The sequence below is a fragment of the Delphinapterus leucas genome, chromosome 1 (genome assembly GCF_059928025.1).
Source record: "Delphinapterus leucas isolate spDelLeu-1000000601 "Yukka" chromosome 1, BTC_Dleu_Yukka2, whole genome shotgun sequence".
NCBI classification, from domain to species: domain Eukaryota; kingdom Metazoa; phylum Chordata; class Mammalia; order Artiodactyla; family Monodontidae; genus Delphinapterus; species Delphinapterus leucas.
This window is the reverse complement of record NC_143129.1, coordinates 15,156,705-15,181,897: the sequence shown is the minus strand read 5'-3', so window position 1 is coordinate 15,181,897 and position 25,193 is coordinate 15,156,705. Positions and strand designations below refer to the sequence as shown.

The following is a 25,193-nucleotide window of genomic DNA, read 5'->3' as shown; positions in this document are numbered from 1 at the left end:
CTTATTTAGCTACTATCATTTGAATAATGTAAAATAATTTTAGCTATATAAAGTAACTTAATTAAATTACGCAGAACTTAATTCCACCTGAAGTCCAACTTTTTGTAGATTCAAGAATATTAAAGAGGCTTAAAAAATGTTTCAAGTGGACATTTAAACCTCTAATGGGAAATGTTATAATTCACATACTGAAAAATACCCTGTCATGTACAAAGATGAAATCTGTGACCTCTTTTCAACATGCTATATTTAGTTTCCCAAAAAGAGGAGGAGGAAGAATTTTGCAAATCTGTCTCCATTTCTTACCTGGTTCCTGCTAAAGCAATAACAGGCGCTTGAAAAATGTCATTCTGTAGGATTACAGAGCTAACTGGCCAGCCTGGGCTAAATTCACACTCGATTTTCTTGGCACCATGCTAAAACCAACTGAACTATTTGGTCTTCAAAGCAAGAAAGGTTTACTCTGCCAGTCTAAATACCTAGAGGAATCACTATGTAGTATTTTTTTAGTTTTTTTTAACCCTAATTAACGTAGTTTTAAAGTTTATCCTGAGAAATTTATTTTCCAGTGGAAATTTACCCCCTGGATATTTAAGTAAAGTTTTTTTTGTTTTGTTTTTTTCCTAACTACTTATAAAGCAGTATGCTAGAAGTCACATATCAGGGATCTACCATAATATAACTTTTAATAGACACATGGGTGCATTTTAGCCAAAATCCACATACTTGGCTGGGGATGAATACATCTATTATTTACAGCTAAATACTTCCTCTACCTGGAGAGATTCCTATCCTGGAAGGATTTTAGAACATGAAGTACTAATATCTTATTTTGAAAATAAAGTGAGTGACAACCTTCTAAAATCCTTGCCAGGAAGGAAAATGCTAAATATAGATGGTGAAACTCCATATTGGGGAGATTAAATCATACCTGTATAAACACCTGAAGTCATGGCAACTTTCCACCACAGACCAGTCAATTGTTATATTTTCAAAATTCTATACTTCCTGTGTGTTATTTTATAGTGCACTTTTGTAATCATTATATCCTTTTTAACCATTCCCCAAATCCCCCCAATATTGCTTTTTTACATGAATTGTAAAGCTCAGAAAAATTAATTCACTAGCTTAAAAAGGTAATCACAGAGTAATACACAAAACAGGATTAAAAAAAACACAGTCAAGTTGACACCTAAAATCATCACAGATGTGCAGGCAGATCTATACATATCATCACAAATAGATATTAATAATATTACTACCATTTTGCCTTTCCTTCCCACTTAGCTCTCAGGTATTGCTTTTCTACTGAAGGTACTGTACCTGCCTCTGTCACCTCTCTTTCTTCTCTGCTTTGATTTCCCATTTCTAATCTTCTGAGGGATGGATAAAAAAGAGAAGCATAGTTCTGAGTGTAAAATGGAAAGAAAATGCCTGTAAATGACAGCCAGAGCACTTACCCATGAGTAAGAGGACTTTAGTCTGGGCATGTGGATTTTGTGTTACTGTACTTGGCTACCCAGAAGTCTTTCTTATTTATTTTTACATGTCTATTTATACCGGTGATTGAGTTTGCCAAATATGTGAGAGGGAACAACAACAACAAGACTTTCTAAGAAGTTATTATTTACCCATTTTTAACATAGAAAATGCATAGAAAACTTTTTATTAATCTTATGAAATCTGATAATTCAAAAATAATAAGAATGTTTTAATTAATGGAAGGGTCTCATTAATATTTGATATAATTTCCAATCGAATACTTAGAAGATGATTAATATTTTTATTTATTCTCTTTTGTAAAACTAACTTCTCAAGTTTCTGTTTCAACACCAGAGACCATAATCAAGATGGAAACTAGTCATCTTTTCAGCTTCCTGGAATTTATCATAATTAATCTTTGAATACATTAAGCCAAAATGTTAGAGGCATTTAATAGGCAAAGTAACATAACAATAAAAATGTTGAATTAATACCATCACTATTTCCAAATCAATATTGGAAAAATAATTCAAATGATCTATAAGTAAAGTCCCTTGTGATTAATATCTGGAAGTATCGCTTGTAATCAGTATCTGGTTTATCTTCTCAGCTTTGGTGGTGCCTATAAAGTAATAGACAAGAAGCCAGACACAGCCTTCCTCAAATCACTGATATGAAGAAAGCTCTTTGTTATGCGCTAAAACCTAACATGCCTCATCTTTGGTATTTGTTTGCCCTGAATTGTGTCCTTTATTATCTATTGTAAGCAAGCCAGGCCCAGTTACAAAGTCTTTGCTTTCTGAAATGTATGCTACTTACTGCTCTACACGTGACTCAAGAACACTTTTACTTAATAACAAATCTTTTCCTATTTCTCATGTCAAAAAGTACCAAGTAAGCAAATGGAAAGTCCTAACAGTAGGAGAATGCTTGCCAAAATCAGTGAATGTGACTTCCAATGGCACTCCAGATTCAAAAATAGAGTGGATTTTAATTATTTCCTTTGAGGGAAAATAAAACAACCACGGCACTTAAAAAGATGTCTCAAATAAGGCATCTTTCCTCAGAAATAAGAAATAACAGAGTGCTATCTGAAAATACCCTCCAGTGTCCAGTCAGGCACAGTGACGTGAACACTCAAAATCAGAGCTTCTGCCTCAGACATTGTAAGGACCAGAGAGAGGACCTGTCGGCATAGGACACCTAGCTCTCCTAGACCATTCCTGTCATTCTCTCCACAGGGCTGACAGGCACCAGAAATCTCGATCTCACCAGCAGGTGCCCGTAATGTCAGCTTTCAACAGCAGGCATTTTATCATAAGCACAGTGTATTTTTAATTCCTGGCAGCTAACTTTTCTGAACCAGCCTCGATCTAATGTTAAGAGAGCTGGACCATCCTTTGAGCTTCACTTCTGCTCTGAGATTCAGGAACGTATTCACGACAACCCTTGATCTCTGCCAGTACTGTTTGTTTATCCTCCCTGCAGAAGGATGGCTTCCGGATCCCAGTCTGCTGTGCCCACACCTTGGGGCACACTCTGACCAATGAAGTTTATTCCTCCAACTCTGACAACGAACGGTCCAAAGTGTATTCAAGCTGGTATTAATTTATATCACGGCCCTTTCCCATACATATAACAGAGAGTTGCAGCCAGAGTTCTTGCTGCAGAAAGCTATACGCTTCTTCCCCTAAGAGGGATCATTTAATTCCCCACAGGGAAAGATATGTAGAATAAGCCCCCAGCAAAATTACCAAGGCTGGAAACTGTGCCCCGCATCCGTTTTCAGGCTGTGGCCCAAAGCGTCCCTTTTCCCATATTCCAAGAAGGAATCTAGACAGTGCAGAGTTGAAGGTCTCAGGCTCACAGGGGCCTGGTGTGAAGCCAGCTCTGAGGGTCCCAGGCACCGCCCTTGCAATCAGGCTGCCTGGGCAGATCCTGGCTCCGACAGCTGCCAGCTCTGGGACCGTGGGGAAGTCATGTAAAGCTTCCACACCTCAGTCCTTCCGAATGCGTGGAGAGATGAGGGTAACAATGGGGTTGGTCTGAACATTCCAGGAGCTTGCCCACATGACGTCACTAGCAAAATGCCCGAAACAGTGCAATGCTGATCCCTCATCAAACTGCCTACTCACAGCTTTAAAACAAATACATAAATAGATAAAAGGAAATGGACCTGTGGACGTAACTTGGGTTTGAGAAAATACAGTTCTTTCTCGTCGTTACTTTCATGAGGATGATTAAGACCAACATCACTCTGCCTTCACCACAGGTACCTCCTGGCATTTCTTCAAACTCACCAAACACCAGCCTTGCACTTGCTGCCCCTTCTGCCTGGAATGCCGTGTCCCCAGGTGGCCATGCTGCCCCTTCCCGTTCTCCAGTGTTCTGCTCAAACGTCCCCATCACAGAGAGAATGTTCCTGACCCCTGATAAATAACAGCACCCTGTATAGCTCTCTGTTCTTTTAAGCAGCTTTACTTTCTTTCATAGCATTAGGGCCACCTGATGGTTCATTATGCGTTGATCGCCTTAGTGTCTGTCTCACCACATGTGAAGGCGCGGACTTCCCTTCACTGTGCTCCCTGACATCTGTGACAGTGACTGGCACGTTACAGGTGCTCAAAATTATGTGTTAAGTAAATAAGTGTTGTTACCAAATGATTCTTCACCAAGCAGGTTATACAGAGGAACAGGGATGCGTGGTGTATGTCAGACAGAGGTCAGGGCTGCAGCTCTTCTCGTGGAGCTCAGTCCCCGGCCAGGACCCTCTCAGCTGCATGCATGCTAAGATGCCGAAAGGTAAAATGGACATTTCTCTCCACTATCTGGCACTAGGTTGTTTCAGTTTATTTCCAAAAAGACAAATGTTTAAGATTTTCAATTGTTTCAATACATGTGGCCATAAAGAGAGACTGGAATTAATATATATTCTACTACAATCGTTTGTCAAATTATCATGGGCTCAGTAGACACAAAAGAACACAACTAGGTTTGAAACACCAGTTACTGCCAGCTGACAATTAGGTTGTTTGCTTTACTTAGTTAGGTACGTGTATCTTTTTCATTTCTATCCTACAAGTCTTGCCATAAAAACCATGGTGTCTAAGATCCAGCTCAGGTTATGTTCTATGTGGTTAAGTCTGCAAACCAGAGGAGGTCAAATCTGCACTACATTTTAACTGATTTAGATTTTGTTATTTCAACAAGCAAACAACTTAAGCGTTCCGCCGTGGGGAACTCAGGGACAAGAGCGATCCCATCATCGTCTGTCTACTCCGGGCCAACAGGATGCTTCGTGAGGCTCAATCATATTGGTAGAATGGGCGCACTCTATGCTCTTCTCAAAGATTAAACAGCTTTATTATAAGTGGTATCCTAAATCAATATTTGTGATGCATTTTTTCAATGCAACAAGCACAGTATGATTCAGAAAGATGCTTGTAATAATTACATGGAACTCCTCTCCTGAAGCTTTTCCAGCTTTCTTTCGTTTGAATAGCAGTCTAGTGACTCCTTAGGAAATCCTTATAAAGTAAGTAAAGGGTGGTAACAAGAAAACCCATTTTACAAATGAGGAAGTGGTGGTTACTTACCCTAGGTTCAGGTTCTAATTGAAAAGTCAGGACAGAAGACTCTGTATCAGAGTCTACTGTTAAGCTCCAAAAAGGGAATGACTTCTTTCCTAGCATGATTTTCAAACTTATCAACTGATCCCAAGGTCATGAAATAGTTTTTACAATTTCTCTTTAGCTTTGAGCCAGCAACAATTGCTATTTGTCACCAGCCTTGGAAAGGGAGCAAGAGGTTGGAGAGATGACACGTGGATTTTTAAAAATTGAGACATAATTGTCTCATAGCATTGTATTGGTTTTAGGTATACAACCTAATGATTTGATAATGATTTGATATATGTACATTCTGGGAAATGATTACCTAAATAAATTTAGTTAACATCCATAACAATGCATAGTTAGCAACCTCCAAATATTGATATATAATATAGTATTGTTAACTATAGTCACCGTGCTGTAAATTACAGGATTTATTTATCTGATAACTGGAAGTTTGACCACCTACTCCTATTTCACCCATCCCTCCACCCCACCTCCGGCAACTACCAATCTCTGTATCTGTGAGTTCAGAGTTTTTGTTTGTTTTTAGATTCCACATATACATGAGATCTTATGGTATCTTGTTCTGTGTGATTCATTTCATTTAGGAGTCCTCAAGGCCCCTATTCATATTGTCAAAATGGCAGGATTTCCTTCTTTTTTATGGCTAAATAATAATTTTCCATTATTTTCTTTATTTATTCACCCACCAATGGACAATCATGTTGTTTCCATGTGTTGGCTATTATAAGTAACGCTGCAATGAATAGGGAGGTACAGATGTTTTGGCGTTAATGTTTTGTTTCCTTTGGATAAATACCCAGAAGTGGGATTGCTGGGTCATATGGTAGTTCCATTTTTAGTTTTTTGAGGAAGCTCCATACTGTTTTCCACAGTGGCTGCACCAATTTACATTCCCACCAACAGTGCAAAGTTTCCCTTTTATCCAAGCCCTTGTCAACATTTGCTACTTCTTCTCTTTTTGAAAATAGCCGTTCTAACATGTGAGAAGTGATATTTCATTGTTGTTTTGATTTGCATTTCCCTGAGGATTAGTGATATTGAGCTCTTTTTCATGTAACTGTTGTCCATCTGCATGTCTTCTTTGGAAAAATGTCTACTTCAGTCCTCTGCCCTTCTTAAAATCAGATTGTCTGGGTTTGGGGGGGTTTGTTGTTGTTGTTTTTTGCTATTGAGTTGTATAAGTTCTTTGTATATTTTGGATATTAGCTTATCAGATGTATGATTTGTAATTCTTTTCTCTCATTCAGTAGGTTGTCTTTTCATTTTGTTGATGGTTTCCTTTGCTGTATAGAAGCTTTTTAGTTTGATGTAGTACCACTTGTTTACCTTTGCTTTTGTTACCTTTGCTTTGGGTGTCAAATCCAAAAAACTCATTGTCAAGACAGATGCCAAGGAGCCTATCCCCTATGTTTTCTTCTAGAAGTTTTATGGTTTCAGGTCTTACATTCAAGTCTTTATTTCGAGTTCAGTTTTGTGTATGGAGTATACAAAATGAATAAACAGAAACCTCAATTAAATAGAGTTGGGAGACTAGCATGGGGAGCTCTCATGGCCTGCAATGATAGCAGAGCCCAACAGGAAGTAAGACCCCTATTCTTTCCTGGCAGGACTCAGCCAGTGAAAAGCCATGAACTGTTTGTTTACCATCACCCTCCCTACTTCCTTTTCCCTTCTATAAAAGTGTTCTTCCTCCCTTGCTGTGTGGGGACTTGCATATGGCTCGCCATGGTTGCAGAAGCCAAATTACAATTCTCTTGTGATCCCAAATAAACCCATCTTTGCTAGAGCAATATCTGGCAGTTATTTGTTTCAGGTCAACAGGGGTAACATAGTGGTCCAGTTTCATGCTTTTGCATGTGGCTGTTCAGTTTTCCCAACACCATTTATTGAAGAGACTGTCCTTTTCCCACTGTATATCCTTGGGTCCTTTGTTATAAATTAGTTGACCATACAGGCATGGGTCTATTTCTGGGGTCTCTGTTCTGTTCCATTGATCTATGTGTCTATTTTTGTGCCAGTACCATACCGTTTAGATTACTGTAGGTTTGTGTTATAGTTTGAAATCAGGGAGCGTGATATGTCCAAGTTTGTTCTTTTTCAAGATTACTTTAGCTATTCAGGGTCTTTTGTGGTTCCACACAAATTTGGGGGTTCTTACTCCTATTTCTGTGAAAAATCTCATTGGAATTTTGAGGGGGATTGCACTGAATCTGTAGATTACTTTGGGCAGTATGGGCATTTTAACAATATGAATTCTTCCAATCCATGGACACAGAGTATCTTTTCATTTATGTGTGTCTCCTCCAATTTCTTTCATTGGTGTCTTATGTTTCCTTGGTTAACTTTATACCCAGTATTTTATTCTTTTTGATGCAATTGTAAATGGGACTGATTTCTTAATTTCTCTTTGATAGTTCGTTATTAGTATATAGAAATGAAACTAATTTTTGTATATTGATTTTGTATCTTCCAACTTTACCAAATTTGTTTATTAGTTCCAACAGGTTTTTTGGTGGAGTCTTTAGGGTTTTCTATGTATAATACCATGTCAGCTACAAAGAGAGACCGTTTTACTTCTTCCTTTCCAATCTGGATGACTTCTACCTCTTTTTCTTGTCTAATTGCTGTGGTACGGCTTCCAATATTATGTGGAATAAAAGTAGTAAGAGTGACCATTCTTGTCTTGTTCCTGATCTTAGAGGAAATACTCTCAGCTTTTCACTATTGAGTATGATGTTACCTGTGGGCTTGTTATATGTGGTCTTTATTATGCTGAGGTACATTACCTCTATACCTCTTTGTTGAGAATTTTTGTCATGAATGGATGTTGAATTTTGTCAAATGCTTTTTCTGCATCTACGGTGATGACTGTATTGGGTTGGCCCAAAAGTTCATTTGGGTTTTTCTGTAAGATGTTACAAACTTTTTGGCCAGCCCAATATGATTTTTATCCTTCATTTTGTTAATGTGGTATATCACACTGATTTGAAGATGTTGAACCATCCTTGTGTCCCTGGAATAAATCCAATTTGATCATAGTGTATGATCCTTTTAATGTACTGTCGAATTCAGTTTGCTGATATTTTGTTGAGGATTTTCTTGCATCAATGTTCATCAGGGATATTGGCCTATAATTTTATTTTCTTGTAGTGTCTAGTTTTGCTGTCAGGGTAATGCTGGCCTTGAAAAATGAGTTTGAAAATGTTCCCTTCTCTTCTATTTTTTAGAAAAGTTTGAGAAGGATTAGTATTAATTCTTCTTTAAATGTTTGTTAGAATTCATCAGTGAAGCCATCTGGTCCTGAACTTCTGTTTGCTGGGTGTAATGCATTTTTAAATGTTTCAAAGAGCACTCTGTGTCTTAATAAATAGACAATATGAGAGGTGTGCTTACCCAGACAATCATTCTCTTAGGGAACATCAGTTTAATTTCAACATCATAATTATTCTGGCACTAAATCAATCAAAGCTCTTTCTCCTTTACCTCAGTTATGATACTTAAATGTTACCGAATTGAAACAATCATAAAATTGAGGAAAATACTGTATACTGACAACCTACAACAAATATGTCAAAATATCAATAATTTGTCCAATTCTTCATGGCCTATTGATCGGTAAATGCCATGTCACTGCTCCAGCAGATCCCTGGGTCATTGTAGCTTCATGACTGAGAATTGAGGCTGGCCAAACTCCGCATAAGGGACCACACAATCACATGCCTGACCCTCTTCCGAAATGTTAACATGCCCAAAACGTTAACCCAAGTAAGAATGAGAGCACTCTTCCTCTTAAAGATTAAAGACCAACAGCTCCTGTTGCCTTTGGTGCCACAGTCACTGAAACTGGGGTCCTGGGTGCCTCCACCACAGCTGGGGTACAACTCCTAGCAACATCCTTAGACTGTCATCATTCCTTAAGGTTTGATAAATGCAGCACCTTGTTTAAAAGACAAGCTCAGACAGGAGCACTCCATGACAACACTGGCCTGGGTGCCAAATGGGATAAGGTCTCTTATTCAATAACACACACACTGCTCTTGGTGAGAGTGTTTGGACTGGAATTATGTGCTTCCAAGGTCAGCTAATTCACGGTCTCACAACCAGAGCTTCCCTTTAGCCTCCAGCCCTGAGACAGAACCTCACCCACTAGACACATATACTCTGGTAGCGATGGATTCACTCTCAAGAGTGTCACTGCTCTTCCCTGCAGGCAAGAAAAAATGAAGGCTACGTAAGTTAATTAAAAATGTTTAACAACTTTGGATTCCAAAAGAAAGGCATCATTATGGGCCCCTTTCCTCAGAGGAAACTCCTCTACTTCTATGCAAATTTATGGTTACAGATGGATTCATAATGGAGGGTTTCTCCCTCTGCTCCTAGGGTAGCAACGAAACTCCAATAGATATAAGAGAAAAGGGGTAAAGTCTACTTCCTACATCCTAAGCAGATACCCTGGCATGGCTAAAATGTCTTTTTCAAAAACAACATACATGTATATATAAAATGCCTTGCACATGATAACTATGTATCAACAAAAGGTACATTTCGTGTTCAATGAAAGATAGCTATTGTTATTAAAAACATAATCACACGATGCACAGATTCTGCTGGGCCACTTCTCAACTGGAAAAACCACATGGAATGGCAAACAGCATTTAGTTCCACTTTCTTAGTCATCTACATATTTACTGCAAAATTAGAGCTGAGGTCAATAAAACACAGACTTTTGTAATAGTCCAGATCAAAGTCTTTTTTTCCCCATCCCTAAATTTTACATTTGCAAGTAAATGACCATAGTGTGTTGACTAACAACCTAAAATGATAACAGTATGTATTTTCATCAATAACTAAAATTGGCTTGGCTGTACAGATTCTTGAAAAAGAAAGAAAAAAGGCAAAACTCATAAAAGTAGGATAAATTGGAATCAAATATCATCCCCTGGATAAATTCCTTAATTGTGTGTATGCCCCTCAGCACTTCACAGACAAGTAAAACAGAAAAACACACATTCGTTTTAATCCGAGAGCCTAGAGATGAATACTAACTCCTTTTCATTTGTCCGAAGAGACTGAAGATGAGAGATGCTCACGAATGGAATATGCTTCTATTCCCAATAGCCAAGACACGGAAACAACCTAAATGTCCACTGACAGACGAATGGATAAAGAAGGTGTGGTACATATATACAATAGAATACTACTCATCCATGAAAAAAGAATGAAATAATGCCATTTGCAGTAACATGGACAGACCTAGAGATTCTCGTACTAAGTGAAGTAAGTCAGAAAGAGAAAGACAAATACCAAATGATATCACTTATATGTGGAATCTAAAATATGACACAAAGGAAGCTATCTATGAAACAGAAACAGACTCACAGACATAGAGAACAGACCTGCGGTTGCCAAGGGGGAGGAGTGTGGGGGAAGGAAGGAGTGGGAGTTTGGGATTAGTAGATGCAAACTAGCATATATAGGATGGATGAACAACAAGGTCCTACTGTAGAGCACAGGGAACTATATTCAATATCCTGTGATAAACCATAATGGACAAGAATATAAAAAAGAATGTATATATGTATAACTGAATCACTTTGCAGTACAGCAGAAATTAACACAATGTTGTAAATCAATTATACTTCAATTTAAAAAAAAAAAAGGAATGTGCTTAATCAGTGGGAGTCATGCTGGCATCAGTATCCTGGGCTCTGGTCCACCTGTAGATATGCAGAAAAGCAGATGACAGGGACACACAGTCACAGGCCTGTCTCCCCAAATGAATAATAACAACAGCTTACATTTACATAGCACTTACTGTGTGCCAGAGACTGCTCTAAGCACTCACCGAGTGTGAGAGACTGTGTGTGTGTGTGTGTGTGTGTGTGCGTGCATGCATCATTTAATCTTCACAACCACTCTATGAGAAAGCTACTTATCCTCACTTTAAAGATGGGAAAATTGAGGCCCAAGTTCACACAGCTCGGAAGTGGTAGAGCTGGCATTTAAACTCAGGCCATCTGAACTCTGTAGTCTGTGTTTTTAACCACCACGCTCTACTGCCTAGAGTGGAATCATTTCCCCTGAAGTGCCACCAGAGAAAGTGTTATTCTTTCTGAGAACAGTGGTGGTGCTGCTGTCTCCTAGTTTTTCAGGTGATCCTGGAACCTTAGGTTTTTTCTGACTTAGCATGTCTGCAGTTTACACTAGTGGAGCTCCTGTGTCACTCTGAGAAGTTCAGAGATTGAACCGGTCACTTAATTAGGCAACAGTACAATGTGACTTCCTGTCCCCAGGGCAGCACTGCACTGGGCACTGAGAACTTACAAGGTAAAGGGAGGATGGCCCTGCTGAGGCCCAACCTAACATGACAGTATTAGAGAATGGGCCTTTGGGAGGTAATTAGGTTTAGGAGAGGTCCTGAGGGTGGGAACCTCATGCTGGGAATAGTGGCCCTTATAAGGAGAGACACTAGAAAGCTTGCTCTGGTGAGGACACAGCAAGAAGGTGGCAGTTTCTCAACCCAAGGAGGGAGCCTTCACTAGAAACCAATCATGCTGGCACCTTGATCTTGGACATCTAGTCTCTAGAACTATGAGAAAATAAATTTCTGAGTTTGGGGGGGGTTGTTTTTTTTAATTTATAAAGAAAAAAAAGCTCAATTTATTTTGTACTTTCTTTTACATCAACATCTTCTTTCCTGCTTTAAAAAGGCTCACATTCTCAGTTGAAACCCCAAATGTCAGTTTGTGGGGCACAATGTTATTTCATGGGTAAAAGCGGAAGTGCTGATATTAATTATTAATTAATCTTGATTAGTTACAAAGCAGTTCAAAAATATGGAACGCTTCACGAATTTGCAAGTCAACCTTGCGCAGGGGCCATGCTAATCTTCTCTGTGTCGTTCCAATTTTAGTATACGTGCTGCCGAAGCAAGCACAGATTTCTGTTTGTAAAGCCACCCAGTCCATGGTATTTGGTTACGGCAGCCTAAGCTGAGATAGACACAGACAGTGTTTAATGACAAAGACAGGATAGACACTTAAATCTGTGTTCATGGAAGAGAGACAGGAGCGAGAAACCATATTTAGAGGTTTACTAGTAGAAATATTTATGCATTTTAATAGAGAAGGTAAACAGGGAAGGATGGGTGTTTATCATGGTGGCAGATAATTATTATCATCATTACTCTTGCTACCACTTACCGAACATTTAACATACTTTCTCATTTAATCCTCAAAAACAACCCTACGTGAAACTGAAATTTAGGGGGACTAGGTCATTTCCCCAGAGCATATAGCAATATTGTCAGGGCGAAGACGGGACCCTGGCTCTGACACCAAAGCCCCTGACTCTGCCTTGCATCATGCAGAAGGTGGCAGGACAGCTCTGGGTTTTTCCGGCAAAGCTTCCAGAGCAGCTAACATCCAGGAGGGTAGAAACCCAGCAAACAATATCTAGAATTAAGGCTTTCAAAAAAAAACAACAAAGTACTTCTTTCTAGCTCCTGCCAAGACAAAGGAAAAGAGCGGCTTCTTATCCGTAACATGATTCTCACTTTTAAATTAATCCAGGGAGGATAAAAAGATAGCATCAGCCGAAGATGCACATGGAGACTACGATCAAGCTCAAAGTATCCTAAAAGGGACTTTGTCTGCTCTGGATAACCATGCGCTTGTGTCAATCTTAGATCACATTCCCTTTCAGGTAAGTGTGAAAACTGGGAAGGATTCGATGCTTAAAATTTAGTTAACAATATAGTATTATCAAGATATTGGATTTGAAATCCAACGTACTCCACTCTCTCTTCACTCAGAAAACCTGTGCTCTAAAGCGAATTAATCGAGGAATGAAAAGTTGGGTAACGCCTATGGAATCATTACAGTATGGCTACATTTTTTGTCTGAAGCTCTCTGCTCATCTGAGCATTTTGTTCTCAGGAACAGCCCAGTACTTAAGAATAATTGTCCCACAAATTAGTGAAGGCATTCTTTGTCAACCATCTGGCAGGCTGTTAAACGGATACTTTTTTCCTTTTTTTCCCAGCCAAATGATTTCAGCACAATCTACTACCAGATGTCTTCTGTTTCTGAACAAATGATGATAGAAAGCAATCTCTGTCTAACAACAAAGGTATAAATAGTGAATAATCTTGGCTCCATTTAAAATGTAATGCAACAAACTGTGGAACCCTGAGCTCAAAGACACGCTGTTCAATTTTCTCTCAATTTTCCTAAGGATATTTTCTATCTCCCAAGATTATTCTAAACGATAAGGGGAATGATGCATTCAGAGATAAACAGATGATAAATGTTGGCTCTATTTGTTTTGGTATAAGAATAAAGTCTGCCTCATGAATTATAAAGTATTTATATGTGTGAGCAGAATTCAATAGTATAATCAAATAAGCCTTAAGAAAATGTTCTATTGATTAGCATTCTAAAATATTCACCATTGTTGTTGCTCTGCATGCTAATTGAGCAAACCCAAATTTATATTAAGAAGTGTAATGTTTAATTCTTACACAATTACTTTTATGTGTCAAATGACTTATATCCCTCCTATTCCCAGAAGGATTTAAAATAGATTAAAACGAAAGACATAACTAAGGAAAGTAAAAAACTTTTAAGTCAAGGACTAAAAAGATGTAAACATTCTGACTACAAGATAACATCAGTGCTGCCACTGAGGTTCTGCATACCCTCATACTAAGGTCTAATACATGATAGATGATAGACAGATAGAGATAGATAGATAGATAGACAGGCAGATAGAGAATAATAAATTGTGTGGCTGCCATTATGCCATAATTGCACAGTAAAAAACATGTCAACTCTAAAGAAAGAACTTTTCCTGGCACTAAATTCAAACCACGAGTTTATAGTTTAAGGGAAGGGAAGTGGTGAATAAAAAAGAAATACATTATTACAGCCCCTTTGAATAATCTTCAAAACATAAACTAGAAGTCTCTATGGAGACGGACCATGGTGACAACATTCCAGGAATTCCAAGATGACGGGATCACCCCCACAGAGATGCTGAAACAGAGGCGGGATGGACACTCCTTTCTCAGGGCTAGAACAGATTGGGGCGGCTCCAGGACCCAGGCAGTGGACAGAGGCTGTGCTGCAGCCAGGCACAACACAGCCCGGGTGCGCTGGGGCCTGTGGCAGACAGCGAGGAGGCAGCCCCGCAGAGAGTACGCTCCCAGCCCGGAAGGAAGGGCACAAACAACACCCTCTTTCTGAGGAAATCCAACCCACAGGCCATGTGCTCCCAGTTGCCGGCAAAGAAAAATTATGTGTGAAATACTTCCTGGCAGATACGCTGTCGGTGATTACATGCGACATCAAGATGAGGTTTTAAGCACAGCCTGCAGGATTTCCCTTCCATGAAAGATGTGGTAGGTCATGGCAAGGCATCTCTTGCAACAACTAGAAAAAGCCGAATAAATTACCAAAAATCATACCTTTAAAGACACTGAAGACCTATGGGGACACTGAGGACCAAACATACTACAATCCCAGGAAGGGCAGGTTCCCTCCCAGGTGATCTGAGTATCAGAGACAGAAGGGATGGCAAGAGTGCCAAGCTCAGAACTCCCAGAGGGTGAAAATCACCTCCTACTCTTTCAGGGCACAAGAGACAGAACACCAGGTGCTCAAGGAAAAGCCTGAGAAGGTCACACCTGAAGAACATGTATAAACCTGTCCTGGAAATACTCAGTTATCACGTGACTCAGTGTTTCAGCCCTGAAAATATAATCTTCTGTGATTTAGGAATACAGCCCAGATCTCAATGACTTTCCTTTATAAGGCAGTACGGGTCTTCCATCTATGCATTTATCTAAATTCTTTGTTCACTCATTTGTATTTTTAGCCTGTGCTGCCACCGGGAAAAATGAGACCTATAAGCTTACGCTCCACTACGTGAAGAGATATATATAAATACATTTACAATTCCACTTACTAACTAATCCATTCATAACAGATTTTTAGAATAGTCACTTCTAATTTTCCATTTCTAGGCTTCAAGGCACTAAAATATTTAGTCTGTTACTCACTATATTTGTTTTTGCATCTTTTTGAAACATATTTTTAAATACACAGTTAACACCTGAAGATGTTCTCCATGTTGAGACGTTTTGAATCAGATTTTGTAGGTGGCCCATCCAATCCCATTGTCTTCCTCAGAAGTAACCGCTTTTTTTTTTTTTTTTTTATGGTACACGAGCCTCTCACTGTTGTGGCCTCTCCCGTTGCAGAGCACAGGCTCCGGATGCACAGGCTCAGCAGCCATGGCTCACGGGCCCAGGCGCTCCGCGGCATGTGGGATCTTCCCGGACCGGGGCTCAAACCCGTGTCCCCTGCATCGGCAGGCAGACTCTCAACCACTGCGCCACCAGGGAAGCCCAGAAGTAACCGCTTTGATGTGAATCTTTTCAGTCCTTTTAAAGATACATTTATGGTCATATAAATGCAAATGGAGATATATTTAGGTTTTTACATGACATATTTATGCAAGTATTACATAATGTGTTGCAACTTGGTTTATTCAAGTAAAAAGACAAATTCCTCATATGTACAGACACCCCTATACATGTTATTTTTTTTATTTTGAAATGTTTTTCAAAAAACATTTTACTCCTTTGTTATTCAGCTGAAAGTATTACGTTATAATTTATAATTAGGACAGAGTCTGTACTTTTACTAATAAAATTCTGAAATGAATTTTAAAATAACTAGAAATGTATCTTCATTACAGTCAAACTTTTGTAAGATTTTTTTTTGTCTTAGGTTGTATTTATAACTCTGAATTTCCAAAACTATTAATAAGAATTGAGGGGTACCACATGTTATTTAATAATAAGAACTTTTGAGTAGAAAGTGATCTGTGTCACATAAGAAAACAATCATCCTCCCTGTAGAAGCTGGTCATGGAAAGTTCACTCAATTCATTACTTTCCTTAAAAAGGAAACGGTTCCAACTGTATCTCTCACTGCTGTTCTCCATGTTCTGTATCGTCACTAAAAGTCTTGTCCATATGCTCCTTGTTCTTTTTGCTTCTATGCCTCGCGACCTTCCTCTTCTGGCTGTGAGGCGCGTCTCCACGGCAACACGTGTCCAAGCTCAGCTTGCCTTCAAGGGCAGCTCACTGACCCCCCTCTCCAAAATCACTTGCTTTCTTTAGTTTTCCGATCAATAGCTGTACTCTCTTGGACAAGTCACTAGAAACTGTAAATCTATTTTCCTAGAGTATTAGAGAATCTCTCAATTTCCCCCCAGTTCCCAATGTGCAGTGGTTCTAAAAATGATCCCTCTTGGTGGACCCTCCACTGCATTTATCACATGTTCCTCTTTGTGGGGCTAATACAAGTCTCCCCTGTGGGATGGAGCCTGGCTCACCTCCCAGGCTAGAGGGCGCAGGCGGAGGGAAGGACTCGCTGGTGAGCACTTTACTTGAAAGGCTTCCTGTGATTTGGATCCGTATGATTTTTTTCTTTTTAACAGCTTTATCGAGGTGTGACAGACACACAATAACCTGCATGCGTTTACAGTGTAAAGTGTACACTTAAATGTGTTCATACATGTGTTCTGACACATTTATGCAACAGAGAGACCGTTAGCCCAATCGAGACAATGAACATATATATCCACCACCCCCAAAAGTTTCCTTGTCCCCTCTTGCATATCTTTTATTCAAAAATCCTTCCTTTAATCAGGTGGCTATATAATTACAGATTCTTTTGTATGTAAACGATATTTACCTCAAACTTAACCTTGGTTGCCTGATTTTAAATTTCAGCTAGGCCCTCATCTTCCAGCTTTAACTAGGAATCATCTTATTTCCTGAAGCGCTATTTTTCAACCTTTCTTCCAACGCAACCAATCCTATCAGTGACTCTTCTCATTATGGGGAGTGATTCTAACACAGCCTTATGGTCAGAATCCTTAGTCTCGTATATGGCTTAACTGAGAGAAGGGTTTCAGCAGATTTTTCCACACAGTCTTTTAAAATAAAAAGCAACTCTTTATAAAACACTGACGCATAAGCAATCACTATACTATGATCATGACATTTTAGAACAAGAGGCACTAATAATCTGACAAGTATTTAAAGAAACACAAGTTCCCAGGAAAATCAGGCCCATTGATGGTTCACAAAATAACTCACTCAACAAGCATTAACCCCACCCTATTAGCCACACACACACACCCATCCTTGAAGATCACTTCCAAAGAAACCTTCTCAGCCATGACATCTTCAGCGACACTGTGAATATCAGAATACCTACCTGGAGACTGAACACCTTGATATTCAAGGAACAGAACTGTTTGAAACAAGCCTTTTATGATCATATATTTTTAAATGATGACCTTATAAAAAGTGAAGAAAGGTGAGCACAGAGAGCATCACATGACAATGATGAAATTCACCAGGCAACAAAAGGCCAGGCCACAAGATGCAGACGAGATCACGCAGATTTTACTGGAAGATGGCAGGGACATCAAAGCAAATCTCTGGTGATGCGTGAATTGTGACAACTTCCAGTTGTTGATGGAGGGAGGCACGTGGATAAATGTGTGTATGTGTCTGTGTGTGTGTGTGACTGATGAGCTTTTTGAGAGGCTGAAATATCTGTAAACAATGGGGGAAATGTCTTAATCTAGAACACACCAGTCCCAGACGTTCTGAGAACATTAACTTCCCAGTGAAATTTAATTCCTAGATGATGAGCTGACCTTAAAATCTGAGAATAGTCACACAGCTACTTGGCACTGCTTTCAGAGTAAGTTCTGTGCCCAACTTATCTTGTACCTTCCAGACTGAACAGTCTGTATCCAGACGCTGTTGGGTGAGGAGTGACAGAATTCATAAATGCAGAGGGGAATAAGCCCAGCTGTGATCACAAACACATGAACTGACGAAATGGGGCTATTGCTTTCAAAACAGGCACTTCTGTTTCGTCTGCTCATTTAATAATTGTGAGATGACACTGCAGCCAGAGTGGGACAGACAAAAGGCTGGGAGGGAAGGAAAGAAGCACACCAGTCAGAGGCAGAGACAGTAGTGGTTACAGCATGGCAGGGCCAGGCCATTTGGGTTTGAATGTTGGTGCTAATATATACATATAAAATTGGACAAATTCTTTAATCTCACTGTGCTTCATATATAAAATGGAGATATTACCACAGGATCTTCACTGGATCATTCTGAGGATTAAATAAGTTAATATAAGTAAAGTGCAAAAAATAGTGCCAGGCATACTATAAGCACGATTCATTGCTATTATTGTTCCAATATTTCTCTCACGTTAATTTGAATTTAACATCCAAATAACTGGAGAGAAATAGGTGAAAATAAAATAATTTGGATCCTAGGTTGCAGGGGATACAAACCCAGCTCAGACTGGATTTCTTAACAGGACTTGTGCTAAGAGAACTTAAGGAAGGTGTGCCTCTCAGGAACACGTGGACAGGACGGTGCATGGTGAGCCTCATACACAGCAGAACCACAGACAAGTCGAACACCCCCAGCCTGCCCCCTCGCTCTTCTCCACGACAGCTTCCCTCTTCTCTTTCTCTTTGCAAAGCGGCTTCCTCCTCTCTGAAACCGTGCTGGGAAACACGTTGCTGACACACCATAGGCCATACATGCTACATTTTAGGAACTCAGAGACGGGTTTACTTTTCTCAGTTCCAATTTTAAAAACCTGCCCAGGGAAGGCTTCCTACTGCCCATTCCCCAGGCAGCCCCAGAAAGGTCCAGACGGATGACGGGAGGGACAGCTCCCAGTGCAGTGAGGCGGCGGCGCACTCCTAAGCACGCTGGAACTTCTTCTAAGAGGTCTTAACACGAAAAGAAGATGATATGAGGGCAAAAATAGAGTTCTTCCTCTGAATCAGCGCCTGCCTTCTTCTCTACCAGGTTTCCTCAACTGGCTTTTCTTCTCAAGCTCAGTAAGACTCCAGGAACAAAAGGAGATCTCCCAACTTCCTGATACTTTCCCACACTTGGAACAGAACTGTGTTTGTATGATACTCATTTCTGAATGGGTCTTGCTTGTTATATTATTTGTTTGGTCTAAATTCCAACTGTTGATGCCTAAATTAGTTAGAGGAATCTCATTCTTGGTCCTAACCACGGGTTTCTGTTTTTAAGTTTCAACTTAGAAAATCCTGTCATTTGATTCATGTAGTTGAAATGTCTTTTTCTGCATCTACTGAGATGATCAGATGGTTTTTATTCCTTAATTTGTTAATATGGTGTATCACATTGATTGATTTATGTATACTGAAGAATCCTTGCATTCCTGGGATAAACCCCACTTAATCATGGTGTATGATCCTTTTAATGTGTTGCTGGATTCTGTTTGCTAGTATTTTGTTGAGCATTTCTGCATTACGTTCATCAGTGATATTGGTCTGTAATTTTCTTTTACTGTGATATCTTTGTCTGGTTTTGGTATCAGGGTGATGGTGGCTTTGTAGAATAAATTTGGGAGTGTTCCTCCTTCTGCAATTTTTGGAAGAGTTTGAGAAGGTCAGGTGTTAGCTCTTCTCTAAATGTTTGACAGAATTCGCCTATGAAGCCATCTGGTCCAGGACTTTTGTTTGTTAGAAGATTTTTAATTACAATTTCAATTTCATTACTTGTGATAGGTCTGTTTATGTTTTCTAATTCTTCCTGGTTCAGTCTTGGAAATTCGTACCTTTCCAAAAATTTGTCCATTTCTTTGTGGTTGTCCATTTTATTGACATATAGTTGTTTGCAGTAGTCTCTTATAATCTTTTGTATTTCTGTGGTGTCAGTTGTGCATACACATGCACAACTGTCTACAAGAGACCCACTTCAGACCTAGGGACACATACAGACTGAAAGTGAAGGGATGGAAAAAGATATTCCATGCAAACAGAAATCAAAAGAAAGCTGCAGTAGCAATACTCATATCAGATAAAACAGACTTTAAAATAAAGACTGTTACAAGAGATAAGGAAGGACACTACATAATGATCAAGGGATCAACCCAGGAAGAATATATAGCAATTTTAAGTATTTATGCACCCAACATAGGAGCACTTCAATAAGTAAGACAAATGTTAACAACTATAAACAGGGAAATCGACAGTAACACAATAGTAGGGGACTTTAACACCCCAATGAACAGATCATCCAAACAGAAAATAAATAAGGAAACACAAGCTTTAACTGACACAATAGACCAGTTAGATTTAATTGGTATTTATAGGACATTCCACCCAAAAGGGGCAGAATACACTTTCTTCTCAAGTGCACACAGAACATTCTCCAGGATAGATCACATCTTGGGCTACAAATCAAGCCTTGGAAAATTTAAGAAAACTGGTATCATATCAAGCATCTTTTCTGACCACAACACTATGAGACTGGAAATCAATTACAGGAAAAAAACTGTAAAAAACACAAATACATGGAGGCTAAACAGTGCACTACTAAATAACCAAGAGATCACTGAAGAAATCAAAGAAGAAATTAAAAAATGCATAGAAACAAATGACAACAAAGACACAACAACCCAAAACCTATGGGATGCCACAAAAGCAGTTCTATGAGGGAAGTTTATAGCAATTCAATCTCACCTCAAGAAACAAGAAAAATCTCAAGTAAACAATCTAACCTTATACCTAAAGCAACTATAGAAAGAAGAACAAAGAAAACCCAAAGTCAGCAGAAGGAACGAAATCATAAAGATCCGAGAAGAAATCAATGAAATAGAAATGAAGAAAACAATAGCAAAGATCAATGAAACTAAAAGCTGGTTCTCTGAGAAGATAACAAAACTGATAAACCTTTAGCCAGACTCATCAAGAAGAAAACAGAGAAGATGCAAATCAGTAAAATTAGAAATGAAAAAGGAGAAAACTACATTCTTTTTTGAGCTGCCATTTATCATATCTAATCCAACCAAAAGATGTGCTAAGTTACATGAGATAAGCTTACCCAGTACAACAATCCTATTATATTTATGTTAACACTGAGATCAAAAAGGTTAACTAACTTGTCCAAGGTCACTTAACTGATAAGTCTAGGATTAGGGATTAAACCCAGATCTCTATGACTCCAGCATTATTGGATAATACAGTCTTTATAATCAAGTAATAATGATAATTGTTTAATGCCCTCTTACTATGTATCTGGCACAACAGGAAGAGCTTAGGGTAATTCATTATTGCTAATTAATACATTTATTCCTCACAATAAGCCTATCAAATGGGTACTGTTGTCAACCCATTTTACAGATGAGAAAACTTAGCCACAGTTTAGCTTGTCTGAAGTGACACTTAGGTTAAGTGCATCAGCCCAGATTCAAATGTAAGTAAACTTACTCTAGACTCAGGAACCAATTACACTTTCTACAAATGAAACAAAATATAGTATATATACCTATAAAGATAATTGGCTATAACTTCCTAAACTGTGAATTGTCATAAAAATGACATCTGTCCTGTATCATTCAGAAATCGGTATTAAAATCAGGAGCATTATAAAATAATGGAATGTCTAGCCCTATTAATATACTGATATTAATATCAATTGACAGACTTTTCAAAAACTTTATAATTCATTTATTCAAATAAATACACCTTAGAACATTGGCTAAAGAGTTGGGTTTTTAAATCTGTAACTAGAACTTTCTTAAAAATAGTTTTAAATCCAAATGACTTACTTTTACAAAAACTAAACACTTAATTAAGTATATACCAAAAATATCAATGATTTAACTGTTGCTTCTATACATAGTTTTTCCAAAGATGAGCACCACCATGACCATTACCATTACAACTACAGCATTCTTTTTTTTTTTATTATTTATTCATTTATTTATTTATTTTTGGCTGCACTGGGTCTTCATTGCTGCACTCGGGCTTTCTCTAGTTGCAGTGAGCAGGGGCTACTCTTCATTGCAGTGCGCAGGCTTCTCACTGCGGTGGCTTCTCTTGTTGCGGAGCACGGGCTCTAGGCATGCGGGCTTCAGTAGTTGTGGCACGTGGGCTCAGTAGTTGTGGCTCGTGGGCTCTAGAGCACAGGCTCAGAAGTTGTGGCACATGGGCTTAGTTGCTCTGCAGCATGTGGGATCATCCCGGACCAGGGCTTGAACCCATGTCCCCTGCATTGGCAGGCAGATTCTTAACCACTGCACCACCAGGGAAGTCCCACAGCATTCTTTTTAAAATTTGCTTTTCATCCAGAATTTCACACTTTGATTTTTCAGTTCGATATTTAAATTCCACTATTAATCATGAGTCACTTTAGAAGCTATGATAAAATTGAAAAATGATGAATGTCATGTAACAATTTCATTTAAAAAATGAAATGTGCTTTTGAGAAAGCAAATTTCAGGCAGTAAAGCTACGTGCAATCAACTTTTGGAAGAGGTAGTAATTTACGTAAAACTAGGGAAGTGCAACTATCTTAAGGCAACTGCTAAATTTTTGATCTCTTAGAATAGACTCTTTGGGTAAGTTTAGAAACTCTCCAAGGTGAGTTGTCTGCTTCAGATAACTATTTTCCTAATGTACACATAGCAACAGCTATCATATGTGGATTTCCCAAAATGAAATGGAAAACAGTCACCGTTTCCTTTGTCCTACCCAAGCCCCTGAGGCAGACTGTGATCAGGTAAGTTATTTCTGTAATTGCCAGACACTTTTGATTTCCAATAAGGAAATGATTGAGGGAACTAGTAACAGAAATACAAAGCATTATAACACACCAGGAAAGTATTAGTTAAGCTTCTTGGCCTGGCAGACGCCAATACAAAATCAAAGCAGGCAATCCTCTGAAGAAATCAACTCTAGTCATTCCTATCTATAAGTAAATCCAAATCAAATTAATAAGGGCATTTACTCCAAGCAAAGTAACTCTAATTTTTCATTTTGTGACATGACATTTAAAAGACAATACAACGGGTAAGACTTCCTTAAATTGTGAATTAGGTGAAATTATTTTGCCTACTCCTATTTCATTTTCTGTCACATATCATATCTTTCATTCTTGGAAAAGTAATTGCTTTAAAAAAAATCAAGCAACACTTAAAAAAAAAAAAACAGAGTAGAAGGACTTCAAGGTGTTTATCAGAGCCACTGAAAAAATTCTAATTAAAAACATTCAATTACAGCATTCATAGAAGAATCATGAAAACAGTCCCTCAAAGCAATCACCTCCCTTCTCCTAGAATGTTTTACTCCCAAAGAGCTCTCAACTCATCTCCACTAGGCCAAAGCTAGTTGGTTAAACAAAAACAAACAAACGACTCCTTCCAGGAGTCATTACATTTCAATAACAGACTCTTGAATGTGAAGGTCGATTTAAAGAAATAGATCTCATGTCTGGGATGTAGGCACTATGACAGAACAATAAGTTAGGTGTCTTTTCTGAGCAGAGGGTATTGCTCAGTACCTTCTGCAATCACACAATGTGGGTGACTCTCTAATTTCTCAGCTCCCTAACCTGGCTGACACAGGACCTACTGTGGTGAGGTCTGTTTTTGCTTTGGACCTATTTGTCACTTCATTCTCACTCAAGGAAGAAAAGCTTCAGAGTTTTGACTTTTTCTGAGATAGAATATAAACAAAAGGAGACAGGAAGGAGGAACCCAGAAACAGCTGGCGGTCGAAATGAGATGGTGGAACATACTGTAAAAACAAAACAAACTGCTAAATTGGAATGACAATATCCCACAGATAAAACTCCCACTGGTGCTCCAGTAAACAAAAGCCACACTAGGCACTGTGTCACCAGCATGTTACCAGATGCTCAGTTTTTATCTCATCACATTTCAAGGAAAAATAGAAGTCAGTAGGGAAATCCTACAAGTTTGCTTCATTGAAATACTTTTGTCAGCCAACTCTGCTGTAATAAATCTGTTCTACAAAATAATATCTTTCTACCATCACCATACATACTTGCATTACTCTTCTTTCACAAAGTCTATCCCACTGACATTTTTCTTAAGAATTGCATCAAATGAAACACGTTGATCTAAGGTTTTGTTTATGTAACTCATAGGTAAAAAAATGTCAGCATTTAAAGTATATGAAAGCACCAGATGAGGTCTAAAAACGGCTCTTTCCTGCCAGCTTATTTGCTGGGTCATATGACTTTCATCAGCTTTTAAGTGAGTTGGATACCACCTAACCTTACACACAGGATAACTGAGGATGAATGGTCAAACCTGAAACTGCTTTAAATCCTGAAGGATAGCCTCGTACTCAGTAAAAGGCAGTTTGGATGGGTTTTTTTTTAATTTTTTCTTTGTTTTATGAATTAAATAAAGGGCAAACTCAAGGGTTCTTTTTACTTCTTTCTTACCAAATATGGCAAAGTCATTCATAACAAAGCTAAAATGTGAAAATCTGCCTATCCACCACGGCCTTTAATGGTCACAGTTATTTGTTGAATGATCCTGGGATGAAATTTCAAAGACAAGGGTTGTGGTAGGACCTGGCCCCGCTCACCAATGGGCCAGCACCAGCCATGAGACCCCCCGCCCCCCGGGGCTGCACACCAAGCTGGATGGGATCCAACCCTGCCCACCAGTGGGCATCCAGCCACTGCACAAGGGAGGGCCTGGCAGTCAACTGGGCCAGGGGCCAGCCTCACCTACCAGCACACCCATAGTAGTCAGTCCCACCACAACAGAAGGACCCGTGCAGTCCACACAGGGGGCACCCCTAGAGTGTACAGCTCTGGTGACAAGAGGGGAATGTGCTGCTGAGCCCCACAGGACATCTCCTACATAAGGTCATTTCTCCAGGATTGGGACATGTAACTGACTGACCTAACACACAGAAATAAACACACAGAATTAGGCAAAATGAGGAGACAGAGAAATAGGTTCCAAAGAAAGGAAGAAGACATAACCCCAGAAGAACTATGTGAAGTGGAGGTAAGCAATCTACCTGATAAAGAGTCTGGGGTAATGATCATCAAGATGCTCAACAAACTCCGAGAAGAATGGATGAACGAAGTGAAAAGTTTAACAAAGAGTTAGAAAATGTAAAGAAGAACCAAACAGAGCTGAAGAAAACAAT

At 39.0% G+C, this 25,193-nt stretch overlaps 1 long non-coding RNA gene and 1 other non-coding gene across 7 annotated transcripts in view; both read right to left on the bottom strand.

The window, feature by feature from the left end:
- Positions 1–25,193, bottom strand: part of LOC111177458 (uncharacterized) — a 274,619-nt gene that overhangs the window by 174,413 nt on the left and 75,013 nt on the right. The gene's annotated exons all lie outside the window — the stretch shown is intronic.
- LOC115802822 (U6 spliceosomal RNA) lies at positions 11,951–12,057 on the bottom strand. The gene has a single exon (XR_004023365.1). It is a non-coding gene; the product is annotated as a U6 spliceosomal RNA (small nuclear RNA).